Below are 19,038 nucleotides of genomic sequence, written 5' to 3'. Positions count from 1 at the left end.
ATCACTTATGTGCAAGCATTTCACTTATATCGTTCATTACGAAAAGTAGCCTATACTAGAGAAATGTTGAAGTTTGAAATGAAATACGTTTGCTAATATGAGTGATTGTGAAGGGGAGAATTGATGCCTGCAACCATCAAACCAGTAGTAGTAGTTTAAAGCATAATAAATAAAAACTGGGGTCCACATTGATGTTGTAAACTTATACTTCTATTTATCATTATCACATCAATTCAGGCAATTTATTTTGATATGGATTGTTGTCCATAAGCCCGGCTCTAACTCCTACCCAGAATAATACATGTTGTCTCTATGTCCAGCTCTAACACCTACCCAGAATAATACATGTTGTCTCTATGTCCCCTCTAACTCCTACCCAGAATAATACATGTTGTCTCTATGTCCCCTCTAACTCCTACCCAGAATAATACATGTTGTCTCTATGTCCCCTCTAACACCTACCCAGAATAATACATGTTGTCTCTATGTCCCCTCTAACACCTACCCAGAATAATACATGTTGTCTCTATGTCCCCTCTAACTCCTACCCAGAATAATACATGTTGTCTCTATGTCCAGCTCTAACACCTACCCAGAATAATACATGTTGCCTCTATGTCCAGCTCTAACACCTACCCAGAATAAAACATGTTGTCTCTATGTCCAGCTCTAACACCTACCCAGAATAATACATGTTGTCTCTATGTCCAGCTCTAACACCTACCCAGAATAATACATGTTGTCTCTATGTCCCCTCTAACACCTACCCAGAATAATACATGTTGTCTCTATGTCCCCTCTAACTCCTACCCAGAATAATACATGTTGTCTCTATGTCCCCTCTAACTCCTACCCAGAATAATACATGTTGTCTCTATGTCCCCTCTAACACCTACCCAGAATAAAACATGTTGTCTCTATGTCCAGCTCTAACACCTACCCAGAATAATACATGTTGTCTCTATGTCCCCTCTAACACCTACCCAGAATAAAACATGTTGTCTCTATGTCCAGCTCTAACACCTACCCAGAATAATACATGTTGCCTCTATGTCCAGCTCTAACACCTACCCAGAATAATACATGTTGTCTCTATGTCCAGCTCTAACACCTACCCAGAATAATACATGTTGTCTCTATGTCCCCTCTAACTCCTACCCATAATAAGGTAATAAGGTATGTTTGAAATGCACGCCTTCACTACACATTTCCCACTAGTAGGTATTCAGACTGATCTTATGCAGGAGCGTAACGGGCTTTGCAGGTGTGGTTCCCTTGTGCGAACTAAGGACATTTCATTAAACTTCTGAAAAGCCTTTCACTTTGCTGGCCAACAGCTTTTCTCGTGGAGTTTTCATTCAATTTATGTAAAGCCATCACTTTAAATGTGATGTACCTTTTAATGTAAATGATCTTGACATACTCACTAGAATATATGAAGAGAACAGTTCAGAATATCAGGGATCAAAGAAAGAGAATGTAAATACAATAATATTCATTCCTTTTTCAGCACCAATTAGTAGATTATAAAAATGCTATGATCTTGTATAATACTAAGGGTAAAGGGAAGTGTTTATGAATAATAATAAAAAAACAGGTCTGGCTTGCCTTTAAGCAGAAAAAATATCGGTGAATCAAAAATACAGTGGTTTGATTCAATCCTGAAAGTTGCCATTTTGGGTGGCTTATTTGAATAAATCTCAAAAAATAAAATATTTGTAAAAAATTTGTTTAACACTTTTTGTTGTTGTTGGTTACTACATGATTCCATATCTGTTATTTCATAGTTTTGATGTCTTCACAATTATTCTACAATGTAGAAAAACCCTTGAATGAGCAGGTGTTCTAAAACTTGTGCCTGGTTGTGTAGGTAGGGGTAAAGTTACTCGGCAACAGGTACTTGCTTTGGCAATGTTAACACGTTTCCCATGCCAATAAAGGGGTGCAAGCATCATAACGGCCACGTAGCTATTTGACTAACATTGTTTTTGGGAGGTTGATGGCTCAGGGGTAGAAGGTGTTCAGGATCCTGTTTGTTCCCGACTTGGTGTATTAGTACCGCTTGTATTAGGTCTGCAGTGCCTTACGGTTGGATGCCAAGCAGCTGCCATACCAAGCGGCGACGCAGATAGTTAAAAGATGGTCTCAATGGTGCAGCTGTAGAACTTTTTGAGGTGCCCCCCATGACAAATCTTATCAGCCTCCTGAGGGAAAAGAGGCATTGTGGTGTCCTCTTCACGACCGTGTTGGTGTCCTCTTCACGACCGTGGTGGTGTCCTCTTCACGACCGTGTTGGTGTCCTCTTCACGACCGTGTTGGTGTCCTCTTCACGACCGTGTTGGTGTCCTCTTCACGACCGTGTTGGTGTCCTCTTCACGACCGTGGTGGTGTCCTCTTCACGACCGTGTTGGTGTCCTCTTCACGACCGTGTTGGTGTGCTCTTCACGACCATGTTGGTGTCCTCTTCACGACCGTGCTGGTGTCCTCTTCACGACCGTGTTGATGTCCTCTTCACGACCGTGTTGGTGTCCTCTTCACGACCGTGTTGGTGTCCTCTTCACGACCGTGGTGGTGTCCTCTTCACGACCGTGTTGGTGTCCTCTTCACGACCGTGTTGGTGTCCTCTTCACGACCGTGTTGGTGTCCTCTTCACGACCGTGTTGGTGTCCTCTTCACGACCGTGTTGGTGTCCTCTTCACGACCGTGTTGGTGTCCTCTTCACGACCGTGTTGGTGTCCTCTTCACGACCGTGTTGGTGTCCTCTTCACGACCGTGTTGGTGTCCTCTTCACGACCGTGTTGGTGCGTGATATGGACACCAAAGAACTTTCTATTCTCTTTGAGTCTCTTCTATCATATTATATTCTCTTTTATTCGGTTCACTTCTATTATCTTCTTTTCTATTCTATTCTTTTCTCTTCTATTCTCTTTTATGATACTAATGCATTTTATATTCTATTCTGTTGTATTCTATTCTCTTCACTTCTATTCTCTTCTATTCTCGTCTCTTCTATTGTATTTACTTCTATTCAATTATATTATCTCCTCTCCTCTCCTCTCCTCTCCTCTCCTCTCCTCTCCTCTCCTCTCCTCTCCTCTCCTCTCCTCTCCTCTCCTCTCCTCTCCTCTCCTCTCCTCTCCTCTCCCCTCCCCTCCCCTCCCCTCCCCTCCCCCCCTCCCTCTCCTCTCCTCTCCTCTCCTCTCCTCTCCCCTCCTCTCCTCTCTACTATTGTGGCTCTACAGTGTTGAGATGCACATTGTAACTCTCCTCTCCTCTCCCCTCTCCTCTCCTCTCCTCTCCTCTCCTCTCCCCTCCCCCCTCCCCTCTCCTCTCCTCTCCTCTCCTCTCCTCTCCTCTCCCCTCCTCTCCTCTCCTCTCTACTATTGTGGCTCTACAGTGTTGAGATGCACATTGTAACTCTCCTCTCCTCTCCTCTCCTCTCCTCTCCTCTCCTCTCCTCTCCTCTCCCTCTCCTCCCCCTCCCCTCCCTCCTCTCCTCCCTCCCTCCCCTCTCCTCTCCTCTCCCCTCCCCCCCTCCCCCCCCTCTCCTCTCCTCTCCTCTCCTCTCCTCTCCTCTCCTCTCCTCTCCTCTCCTCTCCTCTCCTCTCTACTATTGTGGCTCTACAGTGTTGAGATGCACATTGTAACTCTCCTCCTCCTCCTCTCTCCTCTCCTCTCCTCTCCTCTCCTCTCCTCTCCTCTCCTCTCCTCTCCTCTCCCCTCCCCCTCCCCTCCCCTCCCTCCCTCCCCCCCCCCTCCCCTCCCCTCTCCCTCCTCCTCTCCTCTCCTCTCCTCTCTCTCTCCTCCTCTCCCCTCCTCCTCCTCCCCCTCTCCTCCTCCTCTCCTCTCCTCCCCTCTCCTCTCCCTCTCCTCTCCTCTCCTCTCCCTCCCTCCCCCTCCCCCTCCCCTCCCTCCCCTCCCCTCCTCTCCCTCTCCTCTCCCTCTCCTCTCCTCTCCTCTCCTCTCCTCTCCCCCTCCCCTCTCCTCTCTACTATTGTGGCTCTACAGTGTTGAGATGCACATTGTAACTCTCCTCTCCTCCTCTCCTCCCTCTCCCTCTCCTCTCCTCCCTCCTCTCCCTCTCCTCCCCTCCCCTCCCCTCCTCTCCTCTCCTCTCCTCTCCTCTCCCTCTCCTCTCCTCTCCTCTCCTCTCCTCTCCCTCCCCTCCCTCTCCTCTCCTCTCCTCCCCCTCCTCTCCTCTCCTCTCCTCTCTACTATTGTGGCTCTACAGTGTTGAGATGCACATTGTAACTTCCAATCCTCACAGTTACAACATGTAGCACCAAAAAAGAAACACACAGCATTCATCCATGACCAGGATACTTTTATAAAATCCACCATGCGACAAGTGAATTACGACACACTCAGAACATGGTCTGAAAATAACTGTTTGTGAACCATTGTCTGGTGTGGGTCTATTAACCTATTAGAAGAATGGATGAACAGAGCAGAGGAGAGATGGGCCTTCAATTAACCATACCTGTCTGCACAGGAGAGTAGTGGAATTGCCTGGCGAGGCCCAGGTTATGTAATTGATTACATTGACCGTTACTGTGGGTGTGCTTTGTCAGCTTCTAATAGACTGAGTGTTATTGTGGTGTTGTTAAACACTGTTGGGCTGGGTTCTTGAGGAGGAGGAGGTGGTGGAGGAGGAGGAGGAGGAGGTGCTGGAGGAGGAGGAGGAAGAGATGGTGGAGGAGGAGGTGGTGGAGGATGAGGAGGAAGAGGTGGTGAAGGAGGAGGAGGAAGAGATGGTGGAGGAGGAGGAGGAAGAGGTGGTGAAGGAGGAGGAGGAAGAGGTGGTGGAGGAGGAGGAGGAAGAGGTGGTGAAGGAGGAGGAGGAAGAGGTGGTGGAGGAGGAGGAGGAGGAAGAGGTGGTGAAGGAGGAGGAGGAAGAGGTGGTGAAGCAGGAGGAGGAAGAGGTGGTGAAGGAGGAGGAGGAAGAGGTGGTGAAGGAGGAGGAGGAAGAGGTGGTGAAGGAGGAGGAGGAAGAGGTGGTGAAGGAGGAGGAGGAAGAGGTGGTGAAGGAGGAGGAGGAAGAGATGGTGGAGGAGGAGGTGGTGGAGGATGAGGAGGAAGAGGTGGTGGAGGATGAGGAGGAAGAGGTGGTGAAGGAGGAGGAGGAAGAAATGGTGATGCATCTCTCCCTACCCTCTTCCTCTCCTCTGCTCTGTTCATCCATTCTTCGAATAGGTTAATTGACCCACATCAGACACACCAGACGATGAATGCTGTGTTTTTCTTTTTTGTGCTACATGATGTAACTGTGAGGATTGGAAGTTACAGTGTGCATCTTAACACTGTAGAGCCACAATAGTATAGAGGAGGAGGAGGAGGATAAGGGAGGAGAGGATGAGGTGGTGGAGGAGGAGGAGGAAAAGTGAGGAGGAGGAGGTGGTGGAATAGGAGGAAGAGGTGGTGGAGGAGGAGGAGGAGGAGGAGGTGGAAGAGGTGGTGGAAGAGGATGAGGAGGTGGTGGAGGAGGAGGAGGAGGAAGATGAGATGGTGGTGGAGGAGGAGAAGGAGGAGTAGGTTGTGGAGGAGGAGGAGGAGGAGTAGAAGGGGAAGGAGTAAGGAGTAGAGCTTGAGGTGGTGGTAGAGGAGGCGGGGGAGGATAAGGGAGGGGAGGATGAGGTGGTGAAGGAGGAGGAGGTGGTTGAGGAGGATGAGGAAGAGGTGCTGGAGGAGGAGGATGTGGTGGAAGAGGAGGAAGAGGTGGTGAAGGAGGAGGAGGTGTTGGAGGAGGATGAGGAAGAGGTGGTGGATGAGGAGAAAGAGATGGTGGAGGAGGAGGTGGTGAATGAGGAGGAGGAAGAGATGGTGGAGGAGGTGGAGGAGGAGGAGGACGTGGTGGAGGAGGAGGAGAAAGAGATGGTGGTGGAGGAGGAGGAGGGCGTGGAGGAGGAGGAGGGCGTGGTGGTGGAGGAGGAGGAGGTGGTGAATGAGGAAGAGGAAAATAATAATAATATTCATAAAAATAACGTTTTTAATGAAAATATGTCAATCATTATTTGAATATGTTGGTAAACCGTTGTATTAAAGTGATCATGCCCTCGAAGCCATTGTTCGGAGGATATACTGGCACTGTTTGCCATACCAATATGTCCTCCAAGTCATTATCACATGTTGACCAGTCTGATCAGAGCTATCAGACCAGAGGGACAGTGTTCTGTGTTCTGTTAGTCAGTGATTATCATGTGTTGACCAGGTTAATCAGAGCAATCAGACATCGTTCTCTGTCTCTCTCCTCACCTCTAATTCTGTCTATTTCTCCAGCAACGAGACCCTGTCCAGACTGTGATGAGTGAGTTGATTGAGTTATAGGAGTTATAGGAGAGCTGTGATTAAACCTCTCTTTAAGAAGATTACAGGACGTTTAACAAGCCAAGGCTCTCTATTGAACAGGGCTCCCTATTCCCATAGTATACTGCTTTTGACCAGGGGCCAATAGGGATCTGCTCAAAAATATGGCACCAAATAGGAAATAGGGCACCATTTGCAACAGTGCCAGGGTACAAATAGCTACCGGTGATCGTTGTCTAAACAAGACGTGCATCAGAGAGACAGAGGTTCGTCATGTTCAGAATGAAAAAATGCAATCAGCAACTACCTGAAATTAATCTATTTTATGAGCGCTTTCAGATTCATATTTTAAGTGTAGAAGCAACACCACTTTGTTCCCATTTAGCCAAACACAACTACTCTGTTTGACAATGACACAGAGTGCAAGAAGTGGAATGTTAGCTAAAACAGACTGGTGGTCCAGGCTATTTATTTTTTTATTTTATTTTACTAGGCAAGTCAGTTAAGAAACAATTCTTATTTTCAATGACGGCCTAGGAACAGTGGGTTAACTGCCTGTTCAGGGGCAGAACGACAGATTTGTACCTTGTCAGCTCGGGGGTTTGAACTTGCAACCTTTCGTTTACAAGTACAACGCTCTAACCACTAGGCTACCCTGCCGCTATCAAAACCTAGTGGGTGATGAAACAGTGTAAACTTGTAATACCGTATAGTGATGGTACATTGTAGTATACAGTTACAGAATAAAGACCAGAATGGTATATCTATGAGGAGGAATGTTCCCTAGGAAGTAGAGCAAACAGGCAAGAACTACAAATACCAGAATGTAATGTATCTGAGGAGGAATGTTCCCTAGGAAGTAGAGCAAACAGGCAAGAACTACAAATACCAGAATGTAATGTATCTGAGGAGGAATGTTCCCTAGGAAGTAGAGCAAACAGGCAAGAACTACACATACCAGAATGTAATGTATCTGAGGCGGAATGTTCCCTAGGAAGTAGAGCAAACAGGCAAGAACTACAAATACCAGAATGTAATGTATCTGAGGCGGAATGTTCCCTAGGAAGTAGAGCAAACAAGCAAGAACAACAAATACCAGAATGTAATGTATCTGAGGAGGAATGTTCCCTAGGAAGTAGAGCAAACAGGCAAGAACTACAAATACCAGAATGTAATGTATCTGAGGAGGAATGTTCCCTAGGAAGTAGAGCAAACAGGCAAGAACTACAAATACCAGAATGTAATGTATCTGAGGCGGAATGTTCCCTAGGAAGTAGAGCAAACAAGCAAGAACAACAAATACCAGAATGTAATGTATCTGAGGAGGAATGTTCCCTAGGACGTAGAGCAAACAGGCAAGAACTACAAATACCAGAATGTAATGTATCTGAGGCGGAATGTTCCCTAGGAAGTAGAGCAAACAGGCAAGAACTACAAATACCAGAATGTAATGTATCTGAGGCGGAATGTTCCCTAGGAAGTAGAGCAAACAGGCAAGAACTACACACAGTGAGTCATTATCACTACATTATGACTTATTTGAAAGGTAATTACAACATAATTAAAAGGTAAATAATTGACAGTGATCCCCCAAAACAGGGGATCCTGTCATGTTTGGCTACACAGAAACTTGACAAGAGCTAGACCCTGATGCTAACAGTTCTGCCATCACCTGAAGGTCATGAAAAGAGGGAAGGAGATATATATATATATATATATATATATGTTTTTAATCTTTTTAATGAATTTATCTTATTAACACTGTTCTAGCTAGCTATTTGTGTCGGTAGCTATCAAGTAAAGGCAATGATATATATATATATATATACACACACACACACTCAGTGGCCAGTTTATTAGGTACACAACGCCGTTCATGAAAATGGATCGCTCCTACAGTGAGTCACATGGCCGTGGCTTGCTATATAAAGCAGGCAGACAGGCATCGAGGCATTCAGTTACTATTCGACTGAACCGTAATAAACTGGCCAATGAGTAGAGAGAGAGAGAGAGATGTGTTCTGTCAGTAATCAAGCAGCAGGTCATTTACAGTTACAGTTAGTCAGGCTGCCTGTTTAGACTGAGAGCTCTATTCAATCCGTAATGCTGAGGAACCGATTTATACTGTAGCATGATTGACAATTAACGGTCATTTTTCTCCGCTGTCGTTGAGACTCTTCATTCGTGGTAAACGCTGCACACGTCGACTCAATCGGGGAAAAAAATACCTTTACATTTGTTTACGAGGAGTTTCCTCAACGCTTCGGCCGTTACGCATTAAATCCAGCCTTTATAACCCTCTGTAGACTAAGGTGATTGACTCCTGCTTGTTGCAGCAGGACAATGGAATTAACAGAACAACATATTATAGGCAAAGCTTTTGCTTCTGCCATTGTGGATGCATTCATATTTCTGCCCGAGTGGGTTTGGTAAAAGATAAAAACGTAGAAGACAAAATGTACTATGTTTTACATTGACTGGGATTGATGCTCTGCAGTTGTGTCCTTCGCAAGTCCAATCCAGCCCAGTCCTGTCCAGTAAGAACGATGACTGAGAAATGCAATTCATGTCAATGCCTAATAGCGTTGCAGAGAGTAATGTGATTGTCAAGGTGAGCATCTGATAAATGATGTACTGGTCTGTCCATTTCAACAATCCCCAGGATCAATGAAATCAATAGCCAGATACCAGAGCCAAACAGCAATTCAGCCACAGACATACATACCACCAGGGGCGGACTGGGATCAGAAATCGGCCCTGGCATTTCTAACACACCGGCATATTTTTTTCCCTTGAGGCTCCCATTATTAGCCAGATGTTTATAATTTTGCACAAAAAAACAAACAAGTCATACTGGCCCACTGGCCCGAAATTCAAGATGGCCAGTCCGCCCCTGCAGTGTCTTCTGAATACAATTCTAGCTCATAAGCAGTGACATCCCTAGTTGGTCATATAGAGATAAACACTCCTTTAAAGGCCTATCCATGACTAAACTAACGAGGTAAACTAGCTGGTGATGCTAATCCCTCCCTCCCTCCCTCATCTATTCTAATTCATGTCTCGCCATGTCCTCTCCACTCACATACACACCACACACACACACACACACACGAACACACACACACACACATGCACACACACACCACACACACACGCACACGCACACGCACACACACCACACACACACACCACACACACACACACACACACACACACACACACACACACACACACACACACACACACACACACACACACACACGAACACACACACACACACACACACACACACACACACACACACACACACACACACACACACACACACACACTGAAATCCGTACAATGGACTGCATATACAATGGACTGCATACATCATATGTAGTATACATTGATTGGACTAAATTGTTTTTGGTATCTTTTAGTTGTCATTATATAAGACTAAGTAAAACTGAAAAGATGATGTAGAAATGTTGCTGGAATAGTGGAGCCTGTTTTCAATGCGACTTGCAGTAACTCTCCTGTGTTCTAAATCAATAGTTGTTCAGTAGTCCGAAAATGTAGGAAACATTAACCTTGTTTCACCATGCAACTATTTGTTACCTGCAATATGCTTTGTGGACTTCACCAGACAGATGTTGCTCTCCGGTTTTGTGATGAAACAAAGCTGTGGTTGAATTTATAAGAGGTTATTATCTCTGCCTTTAGGCCTCTATATCACTGTGTCTTATTGTCTCAGCCTTTAGGCCTCTATATCACTGTGTCTTATTGTCTCAGCCTTTAGGCCTCTATATCACTGTGTCTTCTTATTGTCTCTGCCTTTAGGCCTCTATATCACTGTGTCTTCTTATTGTCTCTGCCTTTAGGTCTACAGTATATATCACTGTGTCTTCTTATTGTCTCTGCCTTTAGGCCTACAGTATATATCACTGTGTCTCCTTATTGTCTCTGCCTTTAGGCCTACAGTATATATCACTGTGTCTTCTTATTGTCTCTGCCTTTAGGCCTACAGTCTATATCACTGTGTCTTCTTATTGTCTCTGCCTTTAGGCCTACAGTATATATCACTGTGTCTTCTTATTGTCTCTGCCTTTAGGCCTACAGTATATATCACTGTGTCTTCTTATTGTCTCAGTCTTTAGGCCTCTATATCACTGTGTCTTCTTATTGTCTCTGCCTTTAGGCCTCTACATCACTGTGTCTTCTAATTGTCTCAGCCTTAAGGCCTACAGTATATATCACTGTGTCTTCTTATTGTCTCTGCCTTTAGGCCTCTATATCACTGTGTCTTCTTATTGTCTCTGCCTTTAGGCCTCTACATCACTGTGTCTTCTTATTGTCTCTGCCTTTAGGCCTCTATATCACTGTGTCTTCTAATTGTCTCAGCCTTTAGGTCTACAGTATATATCACTGTGTCTTCTTATTGTCTCAGCCTTTAGGCCTCTATATCACTGTGTCTTCTTATTGTCTCTGCCTTTAGGTCTACAGTATATATCACTGTGTCTTCTTATTGTCTCAGCCTTTAGGCCTACAGTCTATATCACTGTGTCTTCTTATTGTCTCTGCCTTTAGGTCTACAGTATATATCACTGTGTCTTCTTATTGTCTCTGCCTTTAGGCCTCTATATCACTGTGTCTTCTTATTGTCTCAGCCTTTAGGCCTCTATATCACTGTGTCTTCTTATTGTCTCTGCCTTTAGGCCTACAGTCTATATCACTGTGTCTTCTTATTGTCTCTGCCTTTAGGCCTCTATATCACTGTGTCTTCTTATTGTCTCAGCCTTTAGGCCCCTATATCACTGTGTCTTCTTATTGTCTCTGCCTTTAGGCCTACAGTCTATATCACTGTGTCTTCTTATTGTCTCAGCCTTTAGGCCTCTATATCACTGTGTCTTCTTATTGTCTCAGCATTTAGGCCTCTATATCACTGTGTCTTCTTATTGTCTCAGCATTTAGGCCTCTATATCACTGTGTCTTCTTATTGTCTCAGCCTTTAGGCCTACAGTATATATCACTGTGTCTTCTTATTGTCTCTGCCTTTAGGCCTCTATATCACTGTGTCTTCTTATTGTCTCAGCCTTTAGGCCTCTATATCACTGTGTCTTCTTATTGTCTCAGCCTTTAGGCCTCTATATCACTGTGTCTTCTTATTGTCTCTGCCTTTAGGCCTACAGTATATATCACTGTGTCTTCTTATTGTCTCTGCCTTTAGGCCTCTATATCACTGTGTCTTCTTATTGTCTCCGCATTTAGGTCTACAGTATATATCACTGTGTCTTCTAATTGTCTCAGCCTTAAGGCCTACAGTATATATCACTGTGTCTTCTTATTGTCTCTGCCTTTAGGCCTCTATATCACTGTGTCTTCTTATTGTCTCTGCCTTTAGGCCTCTATATCACTGTGTCTGCTTATTGTCTCAGCCTTTAGGCCTCTATATCACTGTGTCTTCTTATTGTCTCTGCCTTTAGGCCTACAGTATATATCACTGTGTCTTCTTATTGTCTCTGCCTTTAGGCCTCTATATCACTGTGTCTTCTTATTGTCTCAGCCTTTAGGCCTCTATATCACTGTGTCTGCTTATTGTCTCTGCCTTTAGGCCTCTATATCACTGTGTCTTCTTATTGTCTCCGCATTTAGGTCTACAGTATATATCACTGTGTCTTCTTATTGTCTCTGCCTTTAGGCCTCTATATCACTGTGTCTTCTTATTGTCTCTGCCTTTAGGCCTACAGTATATATCACTGTGTCTTCTTATTGTCTCTGCCTTTAGGCCTACAGTCTATATCACGGTGTCTTCTTATTGTCTCTGCCTTTAGGCCTACAGTATATATCACTGTGTCTTCTTATTGTCTCTGCCTTTAGGCCTCTATATCACTGTGTCTTCTTATTGTCTCTGCCTTTAGGCCTCTATATCACTGTGTCTTCTAATTGTCTCTGCCTTTAGGCCTCTATATCACTGTGTCTTCTTATTGTCTCTGCCTTTAGGCCTCTATATCACTGTGTCTGCTTATTGTCTCAGCCTTTAGGCCTCTATATCACTGTGTCTTCTTATTGTCTCTGCCTTTAGGCCTACAGTATGTATCACTGTGTCTTCTTATTGTCTCTGCCTTTAGGCCTCTATATCACTGTGTCTTCTTATTGTCTCTGCCTTTAGGCCTCTATATCACTGTGTCTTCTTATTGTCTCTGCCTTTAGGCCTACAGTATATATCACTGTGTCTTCTTATTGTCTCTGCCTTTAGGCCTACAGTATATATCACTGTGTCTTCTTATTGTCTCAGCCTTTAGGCCTACAGTATATATCACTGTGTCTTCTTATTGTCTCAGCCTTTAGGCCTCTATATCACTGTGTCTGCTTATTGTCTCTGCCTTTAGGCCTCTATATCACTGTGTCTTCTTATTGTCTCCGCATTTAGGTCTACAGTATATATCACTGTGTCTTCTTATTGTCTCTGCCTTTAGGCCTCTATATCACTGTGTCTTCTTATTGTCTCTGCCTTTAGGCCTACAGTATATATCACTGTGTCTTCTTATTGTCTCTGCCTTTAGGCCTACAGTCTATATCACGGTGTCTTCTTATTGTCTCTGCCTTTAGGCCTACAGTATATATCACTGTGTCTTCTTATTGTCTCTGCCTTTAGGCCTCTATATCACTGTGTCTTCTTATTGTCTCTGCCTTTAGGCCTCTATATCACTGTGTCTTCTAATTGTCTCTGCCTTTAGGCCTCTATATCACTGTGTCTTCTTATTGTCTCTGCCTTTAGGCCTCTATATCACTGTGTCTGCTTATTGTCTCAGCCTTTAGGCCTCTATATCACTGTGTCTTCTTATTGTCTCTGCCTTTAGGCCTACAGTATGTATCACTGTGTCTTCTTATTGTCTCTGCCTTTAGGCCTCTATATCACTGTGTCTTCTTATTGTCTCTGCCTTTAGGCCTCTATATCACTGTGTCTTCTTATTGTCTCTGCCTTTAGGCCTACAGTATATATCACTGTGTCTTCTTATTGTCTCTGCCTTTAGGCCTACAGTATATATCACTGTGTCTTCTTATTGTCTCAGCCTTTAGGCCTCTATATCACTGTGTCTTCTTATTGTCTCTGCCTTTAGGCCTACAGTATATATCACTGTGTCTTCTTATTGTCTCAGCCTTTAGGCCTCTATATCACTGTGTCTTCTTATTGTCTCTGCCTTTAGGCCTCTATATCACTGTGTCTTCTTATTGTCTCTGCCTTTAGGTCTACAGTATATATCACTGTGTCTTCTTATTGTCTCTGCCTTTAGGCCTCTATATCACTGTGTCTTCTTATTGTCTCTGCCTTTAGGCCTCTATATCACTGTGTCTTCTTATTGTCTCAGCCTTTAGGCCTCTATATCACTGTGTCTTCTTATTGTCTCTGCCTTAAGGCCTACAGTATATATCACTGTGTCTTCTTATTGTCTCTGCCTTTAGGCCTCTATATCACTGTGTCTTCTTATTGTCTCTGCCTTTAGGCCTCTATATCACTGTGTCTTCTTATTGTCTCAGCCTTTAGGTCTACAGTATATATCACTGTGTCTTCTTATTGTCTCTGCCTTTAGGCCTCTATATCACTGTGTCTTCTTATTGTCTCTGCCTTTAGGTCTACAGTATATATCACTGTGTCTTCTTATTGTCTGAGCCTTTAGGCCTCTATATCACTGTGTCTTCTTATTGTCTCTGCCTTTAGGTCTACAGTATATATCACTGTGTCTTCTTATTGTCTCAGCCTTTAGGCCTCTATATCACTGTGTCTTCTTATTGTCTCTGCCTTTAGGTCTACAGTATATATCACTGTGTCTTATTGTCTCTGCCTTTAGGCCTCTATATCACTGTGTCTTCTTATTGTCTCAGCCTTTAGGCCTCTATATCACTGTGTCTTCTTATTGTCTCAGCCTTTAGGCCTCTATATCACTGTGTCTTCTTATTGTCTCTGCCTTTAGGTCTACAGTATATATCACTGTGTCTTATTGTCTCTGCCTTTAGGCCTCTATATCACTGTGTCTTCTTATTGTCTCATCATATCACTGTCTTCTTATTGTCTCAGCCTTTAGGCCTCTATATCACTGTGTCTTCTTATTGTCTCTGCCTTTAGGTCTACAGTATATATCACTGTGTCTTCTTATTGTCTCAGTGTCTTCACTGTGTTTCTCTCTGCCTTTAGGTCTACAGTATATATCACTGTGTCTTCTTATTGTCTCAGCCTTTAGGCCTCTATATCACTGTGTCTTCTTATTGTCTCAGCCTTTATCACTGGCCTCTATATCACTGTGTCTTCTTATTGTCTCAGCCTTTAGGCCTACAGTATATATCACTGTGTCTTCTTTGTCTCAGCCTTTGTCTCACTGTGTCTTCTTTTGTCTCAGGGCCTCTATATCACTGTGTCTTCTTATTGTCTCTGCCTTTAGGTCTACAGTATATATCACTGTGTCTTCTTATTGTCTCTGCCTTTAGGTCTACAGTATATATCACTGTGTCTTCTTATTGTCTCTGCCTTTAGGCCTACAGTATATATCACTGTGTCTTCTTATTGTCTGAGCCTTTAGGCCTCTATATCACTGTGTCTTCTTATTGTCTGAGCCTTTAGGCCTCTACATCACTGTGTCTTCTTATTGTCTCAGCCTTTAGGCCTCTATATCACTGTGGGGGGGGGGGGGGGGGGGGGGGGGGGGGGGGGGGGGCTTGGCTTCCCGGTATAATTTACCTCTACTGCTCACATACACATCTATTCCTAATTCATGTCTGGCCATGTCCTCTCTACTCACTTACTCGCTCACTCCCCCTCATGTTCCTTCAAGGTGTCTTGGAAAGAGAACAGCTGGAGAGTATCATGAGACTGACTGTCATGTCCAAGCAGCGCCAGGTGCCAGGAATAGGCCCGTTTCTCTTCATTAACACCAGGCATACCCCTTTTTTGGGGTCCTGTGTGGCTCAGTCGGTAGAGCATGGCGCTTGCAACGCCAAGCGTCGTGGGTTCGATTCCCGCTGGGGCCACCCATATGCAAAAGTAGTGGCCCCAGCCGACTTGTAAGTCGCTTTGGACAAAAGCGTCTGCTAAATGGGATATATTATTATATTATTATTATTTTTCAGGAGCGTGACGCCTTATAATGTCTTTAAAAAACCTCTAAAGGGAACACTTCAAAAGGGTAAATCTGCAGTTTCGACTATAACAAAAGTTATCACCCCACCACTGTTTTGGTAAAAAGGTGAGGGAGGGACAGGAGAAATGTAACCATTCTCAAGTTCATAGACGTAGATATGTTTGCAAGGACATTTTCTGTACAGCACTTTGAGATATCAGCTGATGTACGAAGGGCTATATAAATACATTTGATTTGATCTAAATTAGAGTTTTAACTCTGGATTGAAGCTATATATCTTTACTTTGTTTACAAACATTGGAGTAAAAATAAACGTATAGATTGTTGTGGGTTCTGATGGGGTACGACAGTTGAACTCATGAGCCATTTAGAAATTATATTCTTCAAGAATCAATGGTTATTAAAAAGTCTGAAAATGGATGGACCAATCGCAGATTGCCACTTTAACTTAAAGTGTTACCTACTGTAATATGTGTTTTTACATACATGTAAAGCCAAAGTAAGTAGTTTGAAGAATGAAAATAATAAACAATATAACACAAAAATAAAGGGTCAAGACAGAGTTACCTATAGGCCCGATCCCAGTTACCTATAGAGCCGTTCCCAGTTACCTGTAGAGCTGTTCCCAGTTACCTGTAGACCTGTTCCCAGTTACCTGTAGACCTGTTCCCAGTTACCTGTAGAGCTGTTCCCAGTTACCTGTAGAGCTGTTCCCAGTTACCTGTAGACCTGTTCCCAGTTACCTGTAGAGCTGTTCCCAGTTACCTGTAGAGCTGTTCCCAGTTACCTATAGAGCTGTTCCCAGTTACCTATAGACCTGTTCCCAGTTACCTGTAGAGCTGTTCCCAGTTACCTGTAGAGCTGTTCCCAGTTACCTATAGACCTGTTCCCAGTTACCTGTAGACCTGTTCCCAGTTACCTATAGACCTGTTCCCAGTTACCTATAGACCTGTTCCCAGTTACCTGTAGACCTGTTCCCAGTTACCTATAGACCTGTTCCCAGTTACCTATAGACCTGTTCCCAGTTACCTATAGACCTGTTCCCAGTTACCTATAGACCTGTTCCCAGTTACCTATAGACCTGTTCCCAGTTACCTATAGACCTGTTCCCAGTTACCTGTAGAGCTGTTCCCAGTTACCTGTAGAGCTGTTCCCAGTTACCTGTAGACCTGTTCCCAGTTACCTATAGAGCTGTTCCCAGTTACCTATAGACCTGTTCCCAGTTACCTATAGAGCTGTTCCCAGTTACCTGTAGAGCTGTTCCCAGTTAACTGTAGAGCTGTTCCCAGTTACCTGTAGACCCGTTCCCAGTTACCTATAGACCTGTTCCCAGTTACCTGTAGACCTGTTCCCAGTTACCTGTAGAGCTGTTCCCAGTTACCTGTAGAGCTGTTCCCAGTTACCTGTAGAGCTGTTCCCAGTTACCTGTAGACCTGTTCCCAGTTACCTGTAGACCTGTTCCCAGTTACCTGTAGACCTGTTCCCAGTTACCTATAGACCTGTTCCCAGTTACCTGTAGACCTGTTCCCAGTTACCTGTAGAGCTGTTCCCAGTTACCTATAGACCTGTTCCCAGTTACCTATAGACCTGTTCCCAGTTACCTATAGACCTGTTCCCAGTTACCTGTAGAGCTGTTCCCAGTTACCTATAGACCTGTTCCCAGTTACCTGTAGAGCTGTTCCCAGTTACCTGTAGACCTGTTCCCAGTTACCTATAGACCTGTTCCCAGTTACCTGTAGAGCTGTTCCCAGTTACCTGTAGACCTGTTCCCAGTTACCTATAGACCTGTTCCCAGTTACCTATAGACCTGTTCCCAGTTACCTATAGACCTGTTCCCAGTTACCTGTAGACCTGTTCCCAGTTACCTGTAGAGCTGTTCCCAGTTACCTATAGACCTGTTCCCAGTTACCTATAGACCTGTTCCCAGTTACCTATAGACCTGTTCCCAGTTACCTATAGACCTGTTCCCAGTTACCTGTAGAGCTGTTCCCAGTTACCTGTAGACCTGTTCCCAGTTACCTATAGAGCTGTTCCCAGTTACCTGTAGAGCTGTTCCCAGTTACCTATAGACCTGTTCCCAGTTACCTATAGACCTGTTCCCAGTTACCTATAGACCTGTTCCCAGTTACCTATAGACCTGTTCCCAGTTACCTATAGACCTGTTCCCAGTTACCTATAGACCTGTTCCCAGTTACCTATAGACCTGTTCCCAGTTACCTGTAGAGCTGTTCCCAGTTACCTGTAGACCTGTTCCCAGTTACCTGTAGAGCTGTTCCCAGTTACCTGTAGAGCTGTTCCCAGTTACCTATAGACCTGTTCCCAGTTACCTATAGACCTGTTCCCAGTTACCTGTAGACCTGTTCCCAGTTACCTATAGACCTGTTCCCAGTTACCTGTAGACCTGTTCCCAGTTACCTGTAGACCTGTTCCCAGTTACCTATAGACCTGTTCCCAGTTACCTATAGACCTGTTCCCAGTTACCTGTAGACCTGTTCCCAGTTACCTATAGACCTGTTCCCAGTTACCTGTAGAGTTGTTCCCAGTTACCTGTAGAGCTGTTCCCAGTTACCTATAGACCTGTTCCCAGTTACCTGTAGACCTGTTCCCAGTTACCTATAGACCTGTTCCCAGTTACCTGTAGAGCTGTTCCCAGTTACCTATAGACCTGTTCCCAGTTACCTATAGACCTGTTCCCAGTTACCTGTAGACCTGTTCCCAGTTACCTATAGACCTGTTCCCAGTTACCTGTAGACCTGTTCCCAGTTACCTATAGACCTGTTCCCAGTTACCTATAGACCTGTTCCCAGTTACCTGTAGAGCTGTTCCCAGTTACCTGTAGACCTGTTCCCAGTTACCTGTAGACCTGTTCCCAGTTACCTATAGACCTGTTCCCAGTTACCTGTAGAGCTGTTCCCAGTTACCTGTAGACCTGTTCCCAGTTACCTGTAGACCTGTTCCCAGTTACCTATAGACCTGTTCCCAGTTACCTATAGACCTGTTCCCAGTTACCTATAGACCTGTTCCCAGTTACCTGTAGAGCTGTTCCCAGTTACCTATAGACCTGTTCCCAGTTACCTGTAGAGCTGTTCCCAGTTACCTGTAGACCTGTTCCCAGTTACCTGTAGACCTGTTCCCAGTTACCTGTAGACCCGTTCCCAGTTACCTGTAGACCTGTTCCCAGTTACCTATAGACCTGTTCCCAGTTACCTGTAGACCTGTTCCCAGTTACCTGTAGAGCTGTTCCCAGTTACCTATAGACCTGTTCCCAGTTACCTATAGACCTGTTCCCAGTTACCTATAGACCTGTTCCCAGTTACCTATAGACCTGTTCCCAGTTACCTGTAGACCTGTTCCCAGTTACCTATAGACCTGTTCCCAGTTACCTATAGACCTGTTCCCAGTTACCTATAGACCTGTTCCCAGTTACCTATAGACCTGTTCCCAGTTACCTATAGACCTGTTCCCAGTTACCTATAGACCTGTTCCCAGTTACCTGTAGACCTGTTCCCAGTTACCTATAGACCTGTTCCCAGTTACCTATAGACCTGTTCCCAGTTACCTATAGACCTGTTCCCAGTTACCTGTAGAGCTGTTCCCAGTTACCTGTAGAGCTGTT

The 19,038-nt window shown here is 44.5% G+C and overlaps 1 pseudogene; it reads right to left on the bottom strand.

Moving 5' to 3' along the window:
* Positions 1-4,548: 4,548 nt before the first annotated feature.
* Positions 4,549-19,038, bottom strand: part of LOC135557327 (basic proline-rich protein-like) — a 133,886-nt pseudogene continuing 119,396 nt past the window's right edge.

This window comes from Oncorhynchus masou, chromosome 16 (assembly GCF_036934945.1).
Source record: "Oncorhynchus masou masou isolate Uvic2021 chromosome 16, UVic_Omas_1.1, whole genome shotgun sequence".
NCBI classification, from domain to species: Eukaryota; Metazoa; Chordata; class Actinopteri; order Salmoniformes; family Salmonidae; genus Oncorhynchus; species Oncorhynchus masou.
Note: the sequence above shows the minus strand (reverse complement) of the source record. Positions and strands in the feature narration are given on the sequence as shown.